Below are 20,140 nucleotides of genomic sequence, written 5' to 3'. Positions count from 1 at the left end.
GGATTGGTAGCATGGAATAGTGCTACTAATTGGATTTCTGCCAGGTACTTGTGACCTGGATTGGTCACTGTTGGCAATAGGATACTGGGCTAGATGGACCATTGGTCTGACCTAGTTTGGCTATTCTTATGTAAGTTTAATGAGTGCCTATTAACATCAATAATTGGTTCTTGGCACCCAATTACTAATGGATACGAGCTCATTAGCCAATTAATTTGTGCACACAATTTGAACATGGAAATTTGGGTGCCATATATAGAATCCGGGGGTATATGTGTACCACACCTTGTGGAGCTCACTTTTTACATATCAAAATATGCTTTATTTATAAAAATAGAAATAATAATACAAAAGCAATCAATGTCACAGTGTTGCTAACATTGTAATTTTGAAAAATGGCAAGTTGCATTACTGTTATACATGGCAAGTTTAAATAAAACAATAGAAATAATTCTACAATAGTAGTAATTAACTCAGCATCAGATATATACTGCAATTAAAAAAACAATAGAAGAGTGGAAATTACATAACTGCTGTGTGTGACAGACTACAGAAAGCATTTACATAGTGTCACTTAAACAAGTTATTGTAGAAATATTCACATCTCATATCTCTCTGGACCATCAATAGAAAAGAGGATGGTAGATGAAGACCAATTGGCTAATTGGCCCATCTATTCAGTGATGATACAGTCCTTCAATAAACTCTGGATCAGTTTTTGGCAGGACTGGGTTGACACTGTTTCCCCCTGTGACACGAGGCAGTTCTAAAGCTTGCATGAGGTTCTCATATCCCATCAGCAGCTGTCATAGTAAGGAATGGCTTTTTCAACTCTGTGCAAACTGGACTTTGACCTTTTCAACATTTTGCTTTTATTGGCTGCTTGTTTCAATTTGTCTTCATCTTGGGATAGTAAATAGATTCCCTGAACAGAATGGAAAGGTTAAATTTGCATAAAAATGTCCATATGTAAAACTCTGGCTGCTGTTCTGCTTTTTGGAAATGTCTATTTAAATATCAGCATAAATGAACTCTTAATAGTTTCTCTCTCATGCACATGTATGTTTGTGTGTGTGTGTGTGTGTGTGTGTGTGTGTGAGAGAGAGAGAGAGAGAGAGAGATCCATATCTTTAAAAATAATTGAAAAATGCACATTTTCAGGCATAAAACAAAGGCATGATATTTTCAGATCAGTAAGTTGTGATAGTTCCAGTAGATATTCATTCCAATCGAATTTGAAAACTATATAAATGTGTACATTCTAAAAAACAGAGTGGAGAGCAATGTAGTAAGAGAGAGACTCTGTGTGTGTGTGAAATGATTGAAGACTGAACTGAATTGAACAGGAGGTTCCAAGTTATTTCTGTAATATGAAATAGCAAAGCAGCTCTTAAGATATTCCTGCAAATCTTCACTGGTGGCTGAAAGATAATCACAGTACTATAGGTTCTTCAGTTAATGGATATGCCTCTTTAACTGGAGGGGTATGCTAGCCTGAACAGCAGGACACTGTTTGATTGGAGGGGCCAAACAACTCAATCTCTGGCTCCGCCCCCAGTCTTTAGAGTGGCTAATACTGTGTTGTGCAAAATATTGGTCAGATCATGGCCCCAGTGACCCACCCTGTTCTGTTGCCTATGCTAAACAGAAGTATGGAGTATGGGAAAAACGAAAAAGGGAAACTGAGTCCTTGTTGTTCTCCTAGGTGTAGAATTAGCTCTGAAGTTCTCTTCTTTGTGTGCGTGATTTTCACAATGCATATTTTCTCCCTGTCTGATAGAGGAGATGAATATCCATCTGCAAAACTGAAAAGACCATTATGCTAGTATTGAGTACCTTAAAATCCAGACTGCAAAATTATTAATCCCACAGCAGAGTCTCACGGTAATCGAGGCCCATCAGATAACCAGAGTTATATTTAGTAAAAAGAATGGAATATCTTTGCCATTTCTCAAGATACATAAAGTGCAGTTATTGCTCCTTGGGATACAGCAGATAAGTAAGATCACTGATCTTTCTGATGAACAGAGAATTGTTCACTAGTCTATTTACAGAAACAAGCACAAACGGTGGAGGAGTTATAGCAGTGGACTGGATCTGGGAAACCAGTGTTCAAATCCCACCACTATTCCTTGTGAGATCTGGCAAGATTTTTAGTCCTTCATTGCCTCAGGTAAAAAAAAAAAAATTAGGTTGCAAGCCCTCTGAGGATGGGGAAGTGCCTAGTGCAGTGGTTCAAACCCCAGTCCTCAGGGCTCACCTAGCCAGTTGGGTTTTCAGGATATCCACAATCAATATGTATGAGAGAGATTTGCACACACTGCCTCTATTGTATACAAATCTATTTCATGCATGTTCTTATAGATGTGGAGGTGCATTTTCGAAAGGACATCCGCCTCAAATGTATTTTCGAACAGGAAATACGTCAAGATTTCTTGTTCGAAAATATGTGAGATGGACATCCAAACACAGGAATCGTCCAGCATAAACATCCATTTTACAAACTGGAAGGAGAAGGGGGAAACAAAGGACATGGATGTCTGTATGGCAGCATTCTTCGAAAATGGCTACACAGACATCCATGCAGAACTGAGAGGCAGCCTAATGGTTAGTGCAGTGGACTGTGAACCAAGGGACTCATGTTAAAATCCTACTCAGAAAGGGTGGTGGTGAATCTATACTATAGATACTAAGTTTCTGCATGTGGTGGGAGATTGAAGAGAAATAAAGTCAACCCCCAGACGGGAAAAACAGTTCCAACAGCTGCAGCCTACAAACAGTGATTCATAGCAACATAGCAATTATGGAATTGAACTTTTCAAACAGTCCCCCTCTGTTACATCTGATTACAGACACACAGAGAAGTAACACAAATATAAACACACATACACATGTACTAACACACCCATTCACACAAGGACATGCATACAAATATACATGTACTGAGTCACCTGCATACACATGAACATGCATAGCAGACCTCACACACACATACATACACACACATTAAATTAAAATAATACAAACACTCAAAATAATGAACATAGAGATAAACTCACAGAGACAAAACACACACACACACACACACACACACACACACTCACACTCACACTCACACTCACACTCACACTCTCTCTCTCTTTCTCTCTCTCTCATTCCCCACTTGTTATATCTTGAAATGGAAGACCTATGATTGGTTTTTTTTCAGGGTTAACTGTATCATTACTAAACTTCTCAAACTAAAGCTCTCACTCCCCCCTTCAACAATACCTGACTATCTTCAAGGAACATAAGAACAAAACATAAGAATAGCCATACTGGGTCAGACCAGTGGTCCATCTAGTACAGTAGTGGCCAATCCAGGTCACAAATACCTGGCAGAAAAACAAGTAGTAGCAACATTCCATGCTACCGATTCCACGGCAAGCAGTGGTTTCTCCCAGTCCATCTTAATAACAGACTTTGGACTTTTCCTCCAGTAACTTGTCCAAACCTTTTTTTTAAACCCAGATAGGCTAACTGCCATTACCACATCCTCCAGCATCAAGTTCCAGAGCTTAACTATTCAAATATTCCCTCCTATTTGTTTTTAAAAGTATTTCCATATCATTTCTTTTAGTGTCTTCTGGTCTTTGTATTTTTTGAATGAGTGAAAACTTGATTCACTTTTACCCATTCTACACTACTCAGGATTTTATAGACCTCAGTCATATCCCCCCTCAGCTGTCTTGTTTCCAAGCTGAAGAGCCCTAACCTCTAGCTCTTCCTCATAGGTTAGCAGTTCCATCCCCTTTATCATTTAGGTCACTCTTCTTTGAACCTTTTCTAATTCCGCTATATCTTGTTTGAGATATGGCAACTAGAAATGAATGCAATACTCAAGGTGAGGTCTCACCATGGAGTGATAAAGAAGCATTATACTATTCGTGGTCTTATTTTGCATCCCTTTCCTAACAATTCCTAGCACCCTACTTGCTTTTTTGGCCGCCGCCACCACGTTCATCCTTCACTAGATCCTTACATTACTTCTTACAAATGTGTCAGATCAGTGAACTGGGACAGAAGGAAAGAGAAAAATAGACAGATTGATTGTGAAGCTATTGGACTTTTGTTTATAATCAGGCAGATGATGTATTAACTCTGGTTTTGCATCTTTCCCTGTCTCTGACTCCTTCTTGCTTTTCCTTTAGCTTCATGTTTCCTATCTTCCTATTGGTGAGTTTCTTGTTCCCTCGTTTCTGTAGTGTATTTGCTCTTTTATTTTCTTTTTCCTTTCTTGGCTCAGTAATTCTTCCTTTCACTCCCTCTCAGTTCAGTTGGAACCTGTGCTAGGATCCAGGCACCAATGCGTCCGATATTCAAAAGCAATTATGGGTTCACCGGCTGCCAGCAAACCCATATATTTTAAAAAAATTATAGGGATAGCATCAGAACATTTAAATTGCTAAGCAGACGCATAGTATCTGTATAAAAAGAGGTGGAGCAAGAGCTGAAAAAAAAATTATTCAGCAGACTTAAGATGAAATGATTGTGCCTGCAGGATGACAACCCTGCCTGTGTATTCAGTGTAGTGATACTGGCACTGAATATGAGTATAAAGTTAAATGCAGGCATTTAAGCTGATCACTGCATGGTCTGAATATCAGCTCCAATGAATCTGTACTTACAACTACCCAGGGATTTGTTTTTCTGTTTTAAGAGATCCCTCCTACCACTGCTTCTAGTAGACCTGAAGCAGGAAGCCACGTACCAGAGTTTTATTCTGGAACTCTGTATCCTGCCCTCTAAATCTTGCCACTCTTGTTCATAACTAGAACTCCCTGCCCCGCAAGAGCTGGGAACACTGCCTCTATGAGGATGCCATAGATCTATGCCTAAATGACCTATGGTATAGAAGACTCAAGGGCTGATGCACAAAGGTTGCTGTTAAATACGGCAGCTCCGGGTGAACTTACCAAGTTGTAAACATCGACCAATGCACAAAGGGGATAGCATGCAAATGAGATGCATGGAAATTTAACAGTGACCTTTGTGCATCGGTCTCTGTAAATGCCTAACACATGTGCACAATAAGAGTTGTTTCCAGGACATGGGTCGGGGGGGGGGGGGGGGGGGGGAGAATTCCTGCACTCACTTTGGAGCTCCTGTGGCTGCCTGTGGTGGTGGGTGTACCTGCTTAGCCAGTTAGGTGGGTGGTGGGGGCTTGGGTGTGTGAAGCTGAACAAAGGTCAACAGAGCGCTGGAAGGAGGGAAGGGTCATCTGCACCAGGCCAGGGGGTGATTGGGAGGCAGAGGCTGAAAAGAGAAGGGAACTGGACAGGGGGTCAGCATGGATGAAGAGGGATCCTCTTCGACAGCTCCTGACATGCCATAAAATATAGCACATTAAAAGTAGGCGCTCCTTTCTGTGCATTGCATGGCGTGCTCATTATGATATTAATAAGCTCTTTGTAATACATTTGCATGGGATTCTCGGTAGCTACTACGGCACGTGGTTAATGCCACACAAAGCCCCTTTCTGTATTAGACGCTACATAACGTTTGCTTTAGACTGGCTCCAACCGATCTAAAGCAAACACAACCACGGTAAGCTTTGTGCATTGGCCCCTAAATCTGGTACCTTCTTAATGAAGAAATGCACAACATTCGCCTCTGACCCACCAGATTAGCTCCACTTTCAGATTCGTCCCCCTTTTTAGACATGAACTGTATCAGGTGATACTGCCTATGGTGGACGGTCAGCAGGTCTATATGTCTGTCCATCCATCAGCCCCTACAACTGATCAGCCCTCCTTCTATCCATATGCGGACAAAGCTATGTGTAGAGATAGAATGTGGCAGTAATTCAAATGGTGCGGGTAGGTAAGTCCAATACTCCAATACTGTACGGAGAAGAGAAAACTGGCAGAAGTCTCTCAGGCTACAAGAGGCTGCTGCAGATAGGACAGGCAGAGAGCCCAGGCCTGGCTGCTGAAGACTGAGGAAAATCCAGACCCTGCCTACCACAGAGGAAAAGATGTTGCTAAGGCTGTGTGTTAGGAGGAGCACCTGGACCTACCTGCTGCAGTAAAGTAGGAAATACAGATGGAGAAAGCGAACAGGGAGAGTGGCTAACTGAACTAGGGCTAGAATCCTGACATCAACAGGCCCTAGCACTCTCAATCCATTTCCCCTTCTGCTCCCCCCCCCCCCCCCCCCCCCCCCCATATGGATACAATCACACTTCCCAGCAGTGGAATCCTTGACACTCATAAACCTCACCCCTCTGCCACGCATAACACTTATCCACTCACTCAGCATCACTGACAGTTATAACCCTGCATTCACTCACTCAAGCCCTCCACCATTTATATCCCTCCATCCATTTACTGTCTTATTCACTGAGCTCATTTGGCCACTATTAACCCTCACATGCATCCATTCATTACTCAGCCACATCCACCATTCATTATCCCCCTTTGCTTTCACTCACTGACCCCTCCACTCATAACCCCCTCATATGGCCTCCTTTCAGAACCCCTTTCCCCTCCCTCAGATTCTCCTCCTGCCACTCTTAAGCCCATCATCATCCACTCACTCAGCCCCCACCACTGATCAGTCATCCACACATTCAGTCTTTCCACATACTCAGCCCTACTGCTAATATGATAAGCTTGTCTTGATAATCATAATCTGGTCTTGTATCCCGCTAATGCCTCGCAGTTCAAAGCGGGTAACATAATCACAAGAGACCAGAACACTTTTCTGGGAATAAAAAGCTGAAAAAGAGAATTACAAGCAGGAGTAACCCCCATCTACTCAGTCAGCCTCCACCATCACTGAATCACCTCATTCACTCTCTCGTTTAGGGGCCCTTTTACTAAGCTGCTGTACAAGGGTCCCTGTGCTAATGCAGCATATGTTTTTGCTGCGCGCACAGTCCCCTTGTACTGCAGCGGGTGAAAAGGTGGAAAAAAGAAATGGCCATGCGGTAAGTTCGCACTTGTCATGCAGCCACTTCGGGGGGAGCACTTACTGCCAGCCATTGAAGTGGCGGTAGGGTCTCCCACGCTAACCTGGCGGTAACCGGGCAGTGTTTACCGCCGAGTAACTGCTGCGGTAAAAAATACGGAACAATTTTGCATTGTGCAGGAAATGGCATGCAGTGGGGGCAGAACTACCGCCGGCACCCATGTTGGGCTGGCAGTAGTTCCGCGTGGCAACCCTTTATTTAAAGGGCCCCTTAGCCTATCAGCTTGTCAACTGCTCCATCCATTCATTCATTGACATACACAACACATCTACCTCAGACTCCATTAGTGAAACACAGAGAGAATGCAACTTTTCTACTCGTCTTTCTCTGATTGTGACAGGAATGATTTTTTTTGACCATTCAGATATCAGAACCATTAAATTGGCCCCACCTAGCACTTCTCTGAGATACTCATAGCTGCTCTCAGGTAGGATAGTCCAGAAAAGACAAGGTAAGAATTGACTCTCAACAGCCTCCAACATTGCTGTTTAATGGTTCTACACTACATTTACACTTAGCAGGCCTCATGGTTTATGATTTATATTTATTAGTCTTGATACATTACCTTTCATGGTTCTTCATAACATCATAACCCACAGTTATGGGCACCTCCAATCCAAGAGCTTCCCCCAATGTCAAACAGTTGGCAGAAATTGGATATTTTATCACGGAAAGCAGACAAATAGCAATAAGTTTCCAGTTCATTGTAAACAGACCTTGGTTTCCATGGCAACATGCTGGATTTTGCAGCTCCTTGCAGTCTGTCAGACCATTTCTATCCGCCATCCTCAATGCAGAACTGCAGAACCAACACCCTATGCAGGGGTACAGAAAGGAAGGGGGTGTTAAGCAATCATCTTTCTCTCTATTAGAAATTCTGCAAAGCATTATTGTGTTTGTCTGCATGTGGAAGAGTTTATAGGTGTCTTTGGGGCTGTGTATGTCTGTCTTTAAAAAAAAAAAAATCTCTACCCTTTTCTCTTCCCCTGATAGCAGCGCTGGGCTCTGACACACAGGTACAGGGTAGCATTCCCCTTTCATCCTTGGAGTGGTTATCAATAGAAATCAAACAAAATAAAACATGGAAAAGAAAATAAGATGATACCTTTTTTATTGGACATAACTTAATTCATTTCTTGATTAGCTTTCAAAGGTTGCCCTTCTTCGTCAGATCGGAAATAAGCAAATGTGCTAGCTGACAGTGTATATAAGTGAAAACATTCAAGCATTACTAACCAGCAACTCCTCCACCTCCTGGCTCCTGCATTGCATGTCCTATCCATGGGGCTCTGCTTCCATATTCTGCAAGCGAGAACATAACCCCCAAGCGCCAATGCTGTGCTGGTACTTCTGTGCTTGGACCACAGTAGCAAAGCACTGACGGCCTGTGTACAAATCCAATATATGAAATAAGGCTGTGAAAATGATTTTTAATTAAATCCATATATATTCATAATTTTAATTCAATAATTCCTTTACAACTTTATAATATATGAAAAATCATTTTTATATATAACCTAAATAATATCCCCAAAAAAGCCCTTCAATAAACATATAAAAGGAAAAAAAGAGAGCTATAAAGTATTTGAACTGTCTAATGTTCATCTTATTTTATATGATGGAGAGAACTGGCTCATTTAGAATACACTTGATGTTCCCTTTCTAATAGCATAATGGAGGTACTTATTTTATCATTGCCTACCCTTCCATTTTGTTGTGCTCAAAAACCCATCACCCCCCCCCCCCCCCCCGAAAAAATGTATGTCCCCATCACACCATTTTTTGCAAAAACTTCACTAGCTACTAGTATAATATGGGGCTAAATATAAAACTCTATGGGCCCTGTTTACTAAGCAGCGTTATAGGTGTGTTAACATTTTTAATGCATGTTAAGCATGTACACGCATTAATCGTGTACGTGCCTACAATATCCCTATAGGTGCCTACATGGTTAGTGCACGTGCTAATTGTAGGCAAGCTAAAAGCAATAACAGTAAACAGGGCCCTAGGTCTGATCTTAAGGCCCTTAAAAGAAACGGCCCAGAGTACTTGAAGAACAGGATCTCCCTCTACACACCTCCAAGGTCACTAAGATCCTCCTAAGGAATATCCCTATTCATGCCCTCTCCAAAGGACATCACGTGATGTGATACCCACAAGCGAGCCTTCTCCGGAGTAGCCCCCACACTCTGGAATGCACTCCCTGAAAGACTTTGCTTATCACAAGACTCTCTCTACTTCAGGAAGCAGGAGAAAGCTTGGCTTTTCAAGAAGTAACTAACTTGCTAGTCACACACAAGGAGTGACACTGGCTGCGCATACTATATAGCAGGGCATGCTTATCCACTCCTACCCTAGCTGAGATAATATTCAAGCTAGCACCTTTCTGATTTCATGTGCAACTTTCTTTAAAATTAGTCCCCCTATTTTCTTACTCCTGTTACTCTAATCTTACCTGTCTATATGTTCCATCTTTGCTTACACCCTATGCTGTCTTATTAAACTGTTTTACAGCTTATTGTGTTGACACTGTAATGCAGCATACTATGCCATACCTTGTATTGCTATTTGAATATTTTTACTGCTGTAATTGTCTTTGTTGCTGAGTTCTTTAGATTATTGTAATGTCATTTATTTAGGTTGCTCTCAAATATTAATGTGAAAGTTACAGACAATTCAGAATACTGCGCTGAAGTTGATTTTTTCTTTAAAATGTTCTGATCACCTGTCCATATATCATTCCAAAGTTTATTGGTTGCCAGTAGCTGCAAAGGTTATATTTAAACTATCTTGTCTAATGTATAAGGTTTGTTATGGTTTAGCCAGTAGCTGCAAAGGTTATATTTAAACTATCTTGTCTAATGTATAAGGTTTGTTATGGTTTAGCTCCTTTTGACTTGATAAGATGTTTTGCTTTGTCAAACAAAAACAGTGCGTGCTTCTCGGTCATTAAATTTGTTTTCTTTCCCATCCATGAAGGGCAAAGAAAGAAAGAAATGTATAGATCATTTGCTTTCTTATCAGGCAGTCAAATTAGGCAAAGAAGGTTCTTCTTTGATAGTCCAGGCATCGAGTTATGCATATTTTAGATCATCACTTAAGACATATTTGTTTCAGAATTATGGAAGGAAGTGATTGTATTAAGTTTTTAATCAATTATGGGGTCCTTTTATTAAGCTGTGGTAAAAAGTGGCCTGCGGTAGTGAAGGCATGTGTTTTTGGCACACACTGGGCCATTTTTTACTGTGGCTGGGAAAAAAGTTTTTTATTGGGGCAGTAAATGGTTGTGCACTAAAATTAAAAGTAGCGTGCGGCTATTTACTGCCTGAGCCCTGACCGCTAGGTCGGACCCCCACTGACAAAACCAACAAAAGCAAATCAGAAGGAGGAAATAATGTAAAGCCAAGGATCTACAGACAGGACCTGGTGGAGTAGTCGATGACTTCTTAGAAACCCATCAGGAGAGGATCCATCTAATTGGCATAAAAGGAACACCCTCACCCCAACAGAAAAGAAAAAAAGCACCCAAATAAATAAACACTAATAACAGGACAAAACAAAATAAGCAAACACATAAATTTATAATCCAATAAACAAGGAAACACCTCTTGTACAGGATAGATCAGCACAATGATCAGACACGCTGTAAGATCTAATACAAAATGGCGAAATAACCCTCCTTCAAACTACTGCTTCTAGTAATTGTGCTACTTTCCCTAGCAGCCAACTTCCTGTCTCTATCATATGACGAAGGCCACAAAATTCCAATTCTCAGTCACTCCAAGCGGCGCCTGAATGTCCCAAAGATATCAGAAACTCAATCCACTACCCACAACTCCGATCCCTATGAATCTATTGAACTGTGCAGAACAAAAACAGAGAACAACAATGCTCACAGACCTATAAATCACCAACTAATACAAATGCACTGCAAAAGCTCAGGTGAGGAACAATTCCTACTGATTCCGTTAGGATACATTAACGTTAGATAGGTGGAGAACAAAACAGAAACCATAAGAGAATGGCTAGACAAAGACAAACTAGGCACTTTGTTCATAACTGAGACCTGGCTCCAATCGAGAGAAGGCCTGATCCTAAATGAACCCCCCAGGTTTTAAAATCTTACAAGAGACAAAAAGAAGGGAGGGGGCCTAGCTGTGCTATACAGACCCTTCTTTCAGATGGAACTGATCACACTCAGCTCTACCCACCTGGAAATATTTGCCTGCACCATAAATGACAGTACCCTACAGGGCCAACTATGTTGCCTTGTATTCTATTGAACCCCTGGCAAATTGTCAGACTCACAGTCAGAGTTTATGGATTTCATCCCAAACATATGCGTCAACCATTCAAACATACTACTAGTCAGAGACCTAAACCTCCATGCAACCATTCAAACATACTACTAGTCAGAGACCTAAACCTCCATGCAGATGAACCCAATAACCAGGATGTTAGCAACAGTATAACCTTCCTACACCAATGGGACTTCCACATTCCAACCGTAATTGAAAGTTATATAAAAGGGCATGCGCTTGATCTTCTTGTGTACAGAATCACAGAAATACACAACTTCAAGCTAGAGAACATCAACTGGGAAGAAGTGATCTGGTCAGACTACTTCAAACTAACCAAACACACCCAGACACCAAAAAGACCCCCAGAACCCATGAAACACGGGGAAAGATAGACAGCAAGGTCTACTGGTCCAAGCTCTACAATGACAAATGGACTCCAAGCTTGAACTCCACTGACTTTCTGTCAGAATGGGAGACTAGATGCCTGACTGTACTAGATGAAATAGCACCGATCAGGATGAAAACCGCTTCCAGACCGAAAACTGCACCATGGTTCAACAACAAACTAGGGGAACTAAAAGGAGCCTGCAGGAAACAAGAATTGAAATGGCAGAAAAACAAATCAGATGACAACAAAGCAACATGGAGAATTACGATAAAGGTATACAATTTTGAAAATAAGACAATACAAATGTCAACATTACAAAGGGCAAATTGGCCCAGACTACAGCAACACCAGAAAACTATATGGACTGGTTAATGGTCTTTTAAACACCCATCCACTGACTGCAGGAAGTGACAACCTCTCACGGTTGACAAACTAGCAAGATACTTTGAAACCAAAATAATCACTCTCAGAAAAGATCTCAAGAACAACGAAGCAGCAATGGAGCCCTTCATCAAGGAATTAAACTACCACAAGGGCCCATTGCAGCCGACCGACTATGGACCTCATTCAAACCACCACAATTGGAAGAGGTTCGTCACTTGACAATCAGATTCACCACAGCCTATTGACCAATGGACATCTGCCCCGACTACCTAATGAAAGGAGCACCAACCTACTTCTTCGAAAAACTGACAACCTACATGACAACAATGCTAGTAATGGGTCATTACCCCACAGAAAAAGGAAACATAATATTAACCCCCATCCCCAAAACACGAAAATCAGTAGTAGTGATGTCAAAAACTATAGACCAGTAGCATTGATCTCACTCATATCTAAAATCATGGAGGGAATGGTTGCCAAACAGCTGATGGAATATCTATGCAAATTCTCCATACTCCATGACTCACAGTCCAGCTTCAGACCACAGTTCAGCACAGGGACTATCCTAACAATGCTAATAGCAATTCTCAGGAGACAAATAAGCCTAGTTGAAAAGATATTACTGCTACAATTTGACTTGTCCTCAGCTTTCGACATGGTAGATCACCCCATCCTACTGAGACTGCTAGATGAAATTGGAATTGGCAGAGCAGTTCACAGCTGCTTTGAAGGATTCTTCATGTCTAGATTATACCAGGTGAAAATGAACAATGCATCCTCACCTACCTGGACAGCAATCAGTGCAGTCCCACAAGGATCCCCCTTATCACCCACTCTAGTCAACATTATGATGATACTGCTAGCAAAAACACTAGCGAAACAAGGATTCCACCCTTTCACCTATGCTGATGATGTAACCATATACATCCCTTTTGAACAAGACCTAACCAAAATTACAAATTCAATCAAAACCGGTCTAAATTTGATGGAGTCCTGGGCATCCGCCTTCACACTAAAGCGTAACAAAGAAAAGATTCAACTTCTCATTATAACATCACCATACTGTGATACCACACACTCCAACATCACCATAGAAGGAACTTCATACCCCATGTCAGACCACCTCAGTGTCCTAGGAGTGACACTGGACCAAAAACTGTCTTTGAAAAACAGATGGGAAACATACGTCAAAAATGTTCCACACAATGTGGAAACTGAGGAGAGTTAGAGGATATTTCCCAAAAAAACATATTCCACTTACTAGTACAAGCAATGTTACTCACACATACCTGACTATTGCAACGCAGTCTACGTGGGTACAGAGAACGTCCACTGAAAAAACTACAACCCGCATAGAATACAGCAACCAGGCTGATCTTCAGATGTCCCCATTTCATAAGTGCCAATCCACTGATACAAGCTTTACACTGGCTCCCCATCAGAGCCCGAATAATGTTCAAGATATGCACCATGATATATTGAATCCTCTTTGTCACCGCACCGGAATATATGAGCAATTTAATCTTGCTACCACCAAAAAACACAAACATAAATGCACAAAACTACCTGATCTTCCTTTTCCAAATTGCCAAAAACTAGTCTAAAAATCAGTTCACTCCATCGGGTTCTCTTACATAGGCACCAAATGGGGGAACTTACTTCCAAACAGCCTAAGACTCATGGCAAACTATCTCAAATTTCGCAAACATCCTAAGACTTTTCTTTTCAGAAGATTCCTCCCCAAAGTCAAGCCTGCATAGCCTAAACTAAGAATCTTCTGATCCATTCACCTGAAACACACCACACCCCTACACAGGATACACAGCTCTAATGAATAAGCTTTTGTTAGCCACATTGAACCAATTTATTTTGGATAATTGTGGGATATAAATGAGTTATCAATGAATAAATACTATACCGTTTCTTTGGATTTTTCCAACCTACGTGTAGGACCTTGAATTCTTTTTTAGCATTACATCTAAGTTGCCAATTGATGGACCCTTTTCCAAGCTTTGCCAGATCCCTCTGCATGCTATCCACACCCTCCACCCTATTACAGAGTTTGATATCATCTGCAAAGAAACAAACCTTGCCAGTCAGGCCATCCACATTATCACTCACAAAAAAAAGAGCTGGCCCAAGGACCGATCCCTGCGGTACACCACTGATAACATCCTTATGTTATGGTATGTTATGTTACCTATGACTCACTTATTCTTGCTGTACACCACCTTGAGTGAATTTCTTCAAAAAGACGGTAAATAAATCTTAATAAATAAATACATTGATATTTCCTTTCCCAAGGAAACTCCTTAAGAGGGGGCAGCCTGGAAGCCTGGCAGTTCCTCATCCAAGCATGTGAGATATACTCTCCACTTCAAAGAGATTTTTATAAGATGGTTAAATTATGAATATATTTCTGAAAGACAAACGAACCTTCACAATTGGTGCTACTGCTACCAGCACTTCAGGTTAATCTGTGCAATGATACTCCAAGCTGCTGATGGAAGGTGTAAATCAAAAGCACGCTGACCCTTCTGGTGATCCCTCTGCTGCTGCCACCACACCGCAGCACCCGGCTGGAAAACCTGCCTGCCTGCACAGTTAGCTTCACTCTTGCTTTCAGCATCTAATTAGTTTTGGTCTTATTTAAAATTCAGGTAAAAAGCCTTAAAATTAAAAGTGGATATGATTTCCTGAAATAGTTATTGATATGCTGTCAGTTTTTAAGTGAATTATGCATTTAATCAATTTGGGGACCTAAGGCTGGGAGAGGATTAAGGCAGCTCATTAAAACTGTCAATCTTCCTGAATGCTTCATCAGAACATTGATTTTAACAGTTTAGTTTTTATTAACTGTCTGCCTGCCTAATCTCTCTCAATATCTACTTGCAGCATCCATAGATTTTATCTTTCACCAAATTCCCTTTCACTAGCTGTACCTGTCAGTGTCATTTATGAGATGATTTTCAGCCTGCTGAATTGCCAATGACGCGGGTGATGTTAGCACATGTACTTTATTGCAAGTTTTCAAAGAGAAATCTATCTGCATTGTTTCTTTTTGAAAAAGACTAAAGTATATGTGTATTAAACAAACAATCGTCCTAACCTCCAAACAACAACAACAACGAAGAATAAGACCGAAACGACATAACCACTGCCCAACACTATTACTCTCACCATAATACCATCATCTGAGCAACTACATAAAGCCGACACCTATACAAGACCACAATGTATTCTTCTACCACGTACATATGCACTTGATTGCAAAAACACGTGTTAACAAGTACGCAAGCACACAGTGCATTCTTCTACCTTGTATGTACGCACTTGATTACAAAATCATGTGCATATCTAAAGTCCGGAATTGGCAATCGCCATAATGGCAAATGTCAGCCACATTGAGCCTGCAAATGGGTGGGAAAATGTGGGATACAAATGCTACAAATAATTAAAAGCATCTGCATGTGTCCTTTTGAAAACTGAATGCACCTGCTCTGTTTTCCTCCTCCAATCTAAACACGCCCAGAGGGATTCCTTTTTAATATGACCATCATTACATCAACTATGCAACTTTTATGTACTTTTTTTTACCATGCTCAAAGTGGGCCGTTTTCAGTCAGGCCAAGTTCTGTTATATACAGGCCAGATGAAGTGTTTGGTCCTAACAGAAATAACAAAATGTCAGTATTTGTTAGCCCAAAAATTCTAGGTGAGATTGATTACGGGCGCCTGTGCATGACACATGCCACAATATGGAGACAGCATAGAACACTGTCTCAGACCTGCAATACTGTCCTTTTCTTTACCATCTTCCATCCTTCCTCCAGATCAGATTTCAGGAAAGCATGGGGAAAACACAGGGCATTTCTGATTGTTCACTGATGAGGGTAAAGTTGTTGATCTGCACCAATATTTCCCAAGTTCCCTGTGGCTGTCCTGAAAAGTCTTTCAGGCATATGTCTCCCAAGGAACTTGATGGTTCTGACACAGATTTTACATGATCTGTGGTCCTCCTTCATTCCTCCAGCCACAAAGGTCTCTAAGTGTCTGTCTGTTACTGTGTGGCTTCTATCACCTCCACTAGTAGTCCACTACCCTCTTAATGAAAGAAACTATTCCTTAATTCCTTTTTGATCCTGCTCCCCTCCCCCTTCAGCTTTATGTGACCGATGAGTGCTTTTTCTTGAGTTTCTCATTCTATGGAAAATGCTTCCTTCTGGTACCTTATCTTCTCTTTTCATCCTTTCTTCCAGAGAATATATTTTGAGGGAAATTTGCAAATCTATTTACGAGGGTAAATTGGCTGAAAGTCATCCGGTTCAGCTGAAATACAGAGTTCCTTAATGCAAATACTTCAAGTGTCGTTTGGGGGAGGTATTCCTGGGGGCATGTCTTGGTAGGATCAGAAATTAAAAAACACATTGCATTTTCAAATCTATACACATTATTTTCTATTAAAATTCTATCTGCATTCAAACCAGTTCCTAAAGTCCTTCAAAGAGAAAGTACAAGGACAGAGGAGCATGATCACAGAGCTCACAACTTATTCCTGGGTTCTGAATAACTATGATTCTCTCTTTTAAGAGACTGAGCTCTGATTAAGTCTTCCATACCCTCAGCCTTTTAGTCTCTGCCTAAAGCATTGCAGACTGGCACTGCTACCAGTCTGTCTGTCTGTCTGTCTGTCAGGTAATTCTGTACATTGAAGTGTCCCTCCAGGTACAAAGTGAGATCCTGGGTTGCATAGTTCAGTTTATGTAATTTTACATCTTTGTCTCTTGTCTTTTTTTTTTAATGATTTTTGTCTCTTCATTCCTCTTTGCTGTGTCTTCTGTCTGTCTCATTTAAGTCTTTTCCTCTTCTTTTCTTTTTCTTGTTTCTTCATTCCCATTTTTTCTGGCTTCTGCCTGTCTCATTTATAGCTTTGTCACTACTATTTTTTTCTTTTTGTTCTTGTCTCATCTATATATATAAAACTCACCCTCAACGTTCTATTGGCTTCTGACGTCACTGAAGCCAAGGTTCGTATGTTCGAAGCTCTGAAGCCTCGAAAACCATAGTCTCTGGGCCCCGCCCTCGTGTCAAACGTTATGACGTTGAGGGCGGAGGCGGAGCAATTCACCGCCCTCGCGTCAAACGTTATGACGTTGAGGGTGGAGGCGGAGCAATTCACCAACATCGACTATGGGTGGGGGGGGGGGGGCACAGGAAAGCCTTGCTAGCGCCCGTTTCATTGGCTCCAGAAACGGGCCTTTTTTTACTAGTAAGTACATAAGTGTTGCCTTACTGGGACAGACCAAAGGCCCATCAAGCCCAGTATCCTGTTTCCAACAGTGGCCATTGCCAATCCAGGTCACAAGTACCTCTTTGCTCTGTCTCCTGCCTGTCTCATTTATTTCCCTTTCTTTCTCCTTACATGACTCTATCTCAGCTTCTTTGTACTTGCCTTCCTGCACAGCTTTTTTCTTTTCTTTTTTTTTTTGCCTCTTGGAGGGTTCCCTCTGTCTTGTAATTAAGGATGTTGCAGTCAAGGATAGGAACTCTTCTCCACTAATAAACTAGGCAGGTTTTTTTTTTTTTAACATCCAATTATCAAAACAGAATATAATGTAATTTCACCCATGGGCAAGCTGAAGAGATGGATTTTCATGGAAGTGATGTGGGGCGCTGCTGTTGCTTTCCTGCTATGTCAAGCCCTTGCTTCATTTTGCTGTCTTTAGAAAATATCTAATGTTCACAAGACACTACAGCATAAAGCATTTCACAGCTGAAGAGCCAAGATAAACCTCCGCATCTCGCAGTATTGTTAAACTCCCTGAAAAATAAATGATTCTTTTTCATGCAACCATATTCTTCTGTTCTGTTCTTCTCTCTTTGGACCCAATACACTTCTTACTTATTTTCTTCAGTATATTTTCTTTTGTTATATGTGCTAAAATAAATCACATGTTCTGGACCTCATTTCTCCTGACACCTGAGTCATTTACTTTTGGAGCTGTCACATATGACAGACAGGAGCAGAGAAACATTCAAATATTAGAAATTATATTTTACAGAATAGGTTTTGGGTCTCTGGTAATTTCTGGACAAAAAAATAGACTATAGTCAGAGGAAAACTACAGAACCAATATTAGAACGAAGGAGTAGCGTAGCGGTTAGAACAGTCGCAATGGTTTTCTGAGCACCTTCACAACAATTTAATATATATTTTTTATGACTAACCTGGGAAGTGGAGTTGAGCATTGAATTCAAAGGGGATATACTGAAAACACCAACTGGCTGGGAATGCCCAGAGGATTGGGTTAAAAACTTCTGCCCTGTAGGAAAAGAAAAATATTTAGGGGCCTGTTACTAACGTGTAGTAAAATTTATGCATTTTTACTACGCTTTAACAGTAAAAATTAATGCACAAGAAGCTGCACCTTTGCCAACTACACAAGCGAACCCAAAATAACCAGAGCAAAAAAGCCAAAAGCTTTAGGGCCCTGTTTATTAAGTTGTGCTGTAGGTGCACTAGCGTTTTTAGTATGTACTAAAAATTAGCACACACTAATGCTAGAGACACCCATATATTTCTATGAGTGTCTCTAACAGGGCCCTAATTCAATAATCAACTTAAAGTATATACATTTGTGAAAGGGAACCCTCAGACATACCCAAGCATTAACCCTGTATAAAATCGGGTCTTCTACGGGTGAACAATCTTTTTAGATCTTTCATTGGATCCCTTATATGTTGGTCAATAGTGCCATAAGCAAATACTGGTCATGCAACTTATTCACAAATGACCATAATAATAAGTTAAACCCTATTTCAAAAGCAAAAATAACATCAGAAATTTTTTTTAAAAATAAAAGAAATGACTTCTGTATATTTCTCAGCTGCCAAATTGGTCAAAATCTGTGAGTCCACATTAATATCCGAAAGAAAAATATAGGATCCCCGGATAGAGAGCATATCATACATTAAAATGATAATAACAGATACTACACTTCAGTGGCGTAGCCAAGGGTGGGCCTAGCTGGACCCAGGCCCACCCACTTTGGGCTCAGGCCCACCCAGTAGCAGCACATCTATGATGTGGTTGGCAGGGATTCCAAAGCCCCACTAGCTGAAAACTCCCAACAACTGTCCCTCCTGCATACCTTGTAAATAGCAGATCTTCACCTGCAGCAAGCAGCGACTGATACATACTGCTCACACCGGCCCCATAGCCTTCCCTCTGACATATTTCCGCCTATGCGGAAACAGGAAGTTGCAGCAGTGGGAAGGCTGTAGGGCCAACATGACCAGTGTGTACAGTGTGTATTAGTTGCTTCTCACTGCCAGTGGAAATCTGCTATTTAAAAGGTATGCGGGAGAGGGGGGATGTTGAGACCATATGGCATGCAGGCGAGAGAAGGAGAGACCAAATCACCTGTAGGACTGAGTGGGGTTCTTCTGCCCACCCATCTTGGGCCCAGGCCCACCCAAAATTGAGTGTCTTGCTACGCCCCTGCTACACTTGATTTAGCAAAAAAGGCTAAGGGGTCCTTTTATTAAGCTGCGGTAAAAGGGGGCCTGTGCTAGCATCAGTGTGTGTTTTTGATGCACACTGAGGCCCCATTTTACTGCAGCAGATGAAAGGCTGGCCATCTTTGGGGAAAAGAAATGACCGTGTGGTACGTGAACCAGGGGCGTAGCTACGTGGGGCCACGGGGGCGTGGGCCCCCACAGATTACGCCCTGGCCCCCTCTACATTTCACCCCCGCTGTCGCCGCCCGCCCCGTCAGGTACCTTGTTTGCTGGCGGGGGTCCCCAAACCCCACCAGCTGAAGAGTTTTCTTCAGCGCCGGTTGACACCGGATTGTGGGATCATCAGTTTCTGACACCTTACGTCCTGCACCGTGCATGTAGCCCCATGCAGAACGTAAGGCATCACAAACAGATGATCCCACAATGAAGGCGCCGGAGTCGACCAGCGCTGAAGAAGACTCTTCGGCTGGTGGGGATTGGGGACCCCTGCCAGCAAACAAGGTACCTGATGCATCAGGGGGGTGGGGGGGGGTT

General features: G+C 41.6%; 1 long non-coding RNA gene across 1 annotated transcript in view; it reads right to left on the bottom strand.

Moving 5' to 3' along the window:
- Positions 1 to 7,733: 7,733 nt before the first annotated feature.
- The window catches only part of LOC115456703, a 58,262-nt gene continuing 45,855 nt past the window's right edge, over positions 7,734 to 20,140 (bottom strand). The window contains exons 2-4 of the long non-coding RNA XR_003939910.1: positions 18,314 to 18,408; positions 8,249 to 8,397; positions 7,734 to 7,827 (exon numbers count right to left, since the gene is read on the bottom strand). This is a non-coding gene — a long non-coding RNA (uncharacterized LOC115456703). The remainder of the gene's footprint in view (positions 7,828 to 8,248; positions 8,398 to 18,313; positions 18,409 to 20,140) is intronic.

Source organism: Microcaecilia unicolor, chromosome 13 (genome assembly GCF_901765095.1).
Source record: "Microcaecilia unicolor chromosome 13, aMicUni1.1, whole genome shotgun sequence".
NCBI classification, from domain to species: Eukaryota; Metazoa; Chordata; class Amphibia; order Gymnophiona; family Siphonopidae; genus Microcaecilia; species Microcaecilia unicolor.
This window is presented reverse-complemented; position numbering and strand designations above follow the sequence as displayed.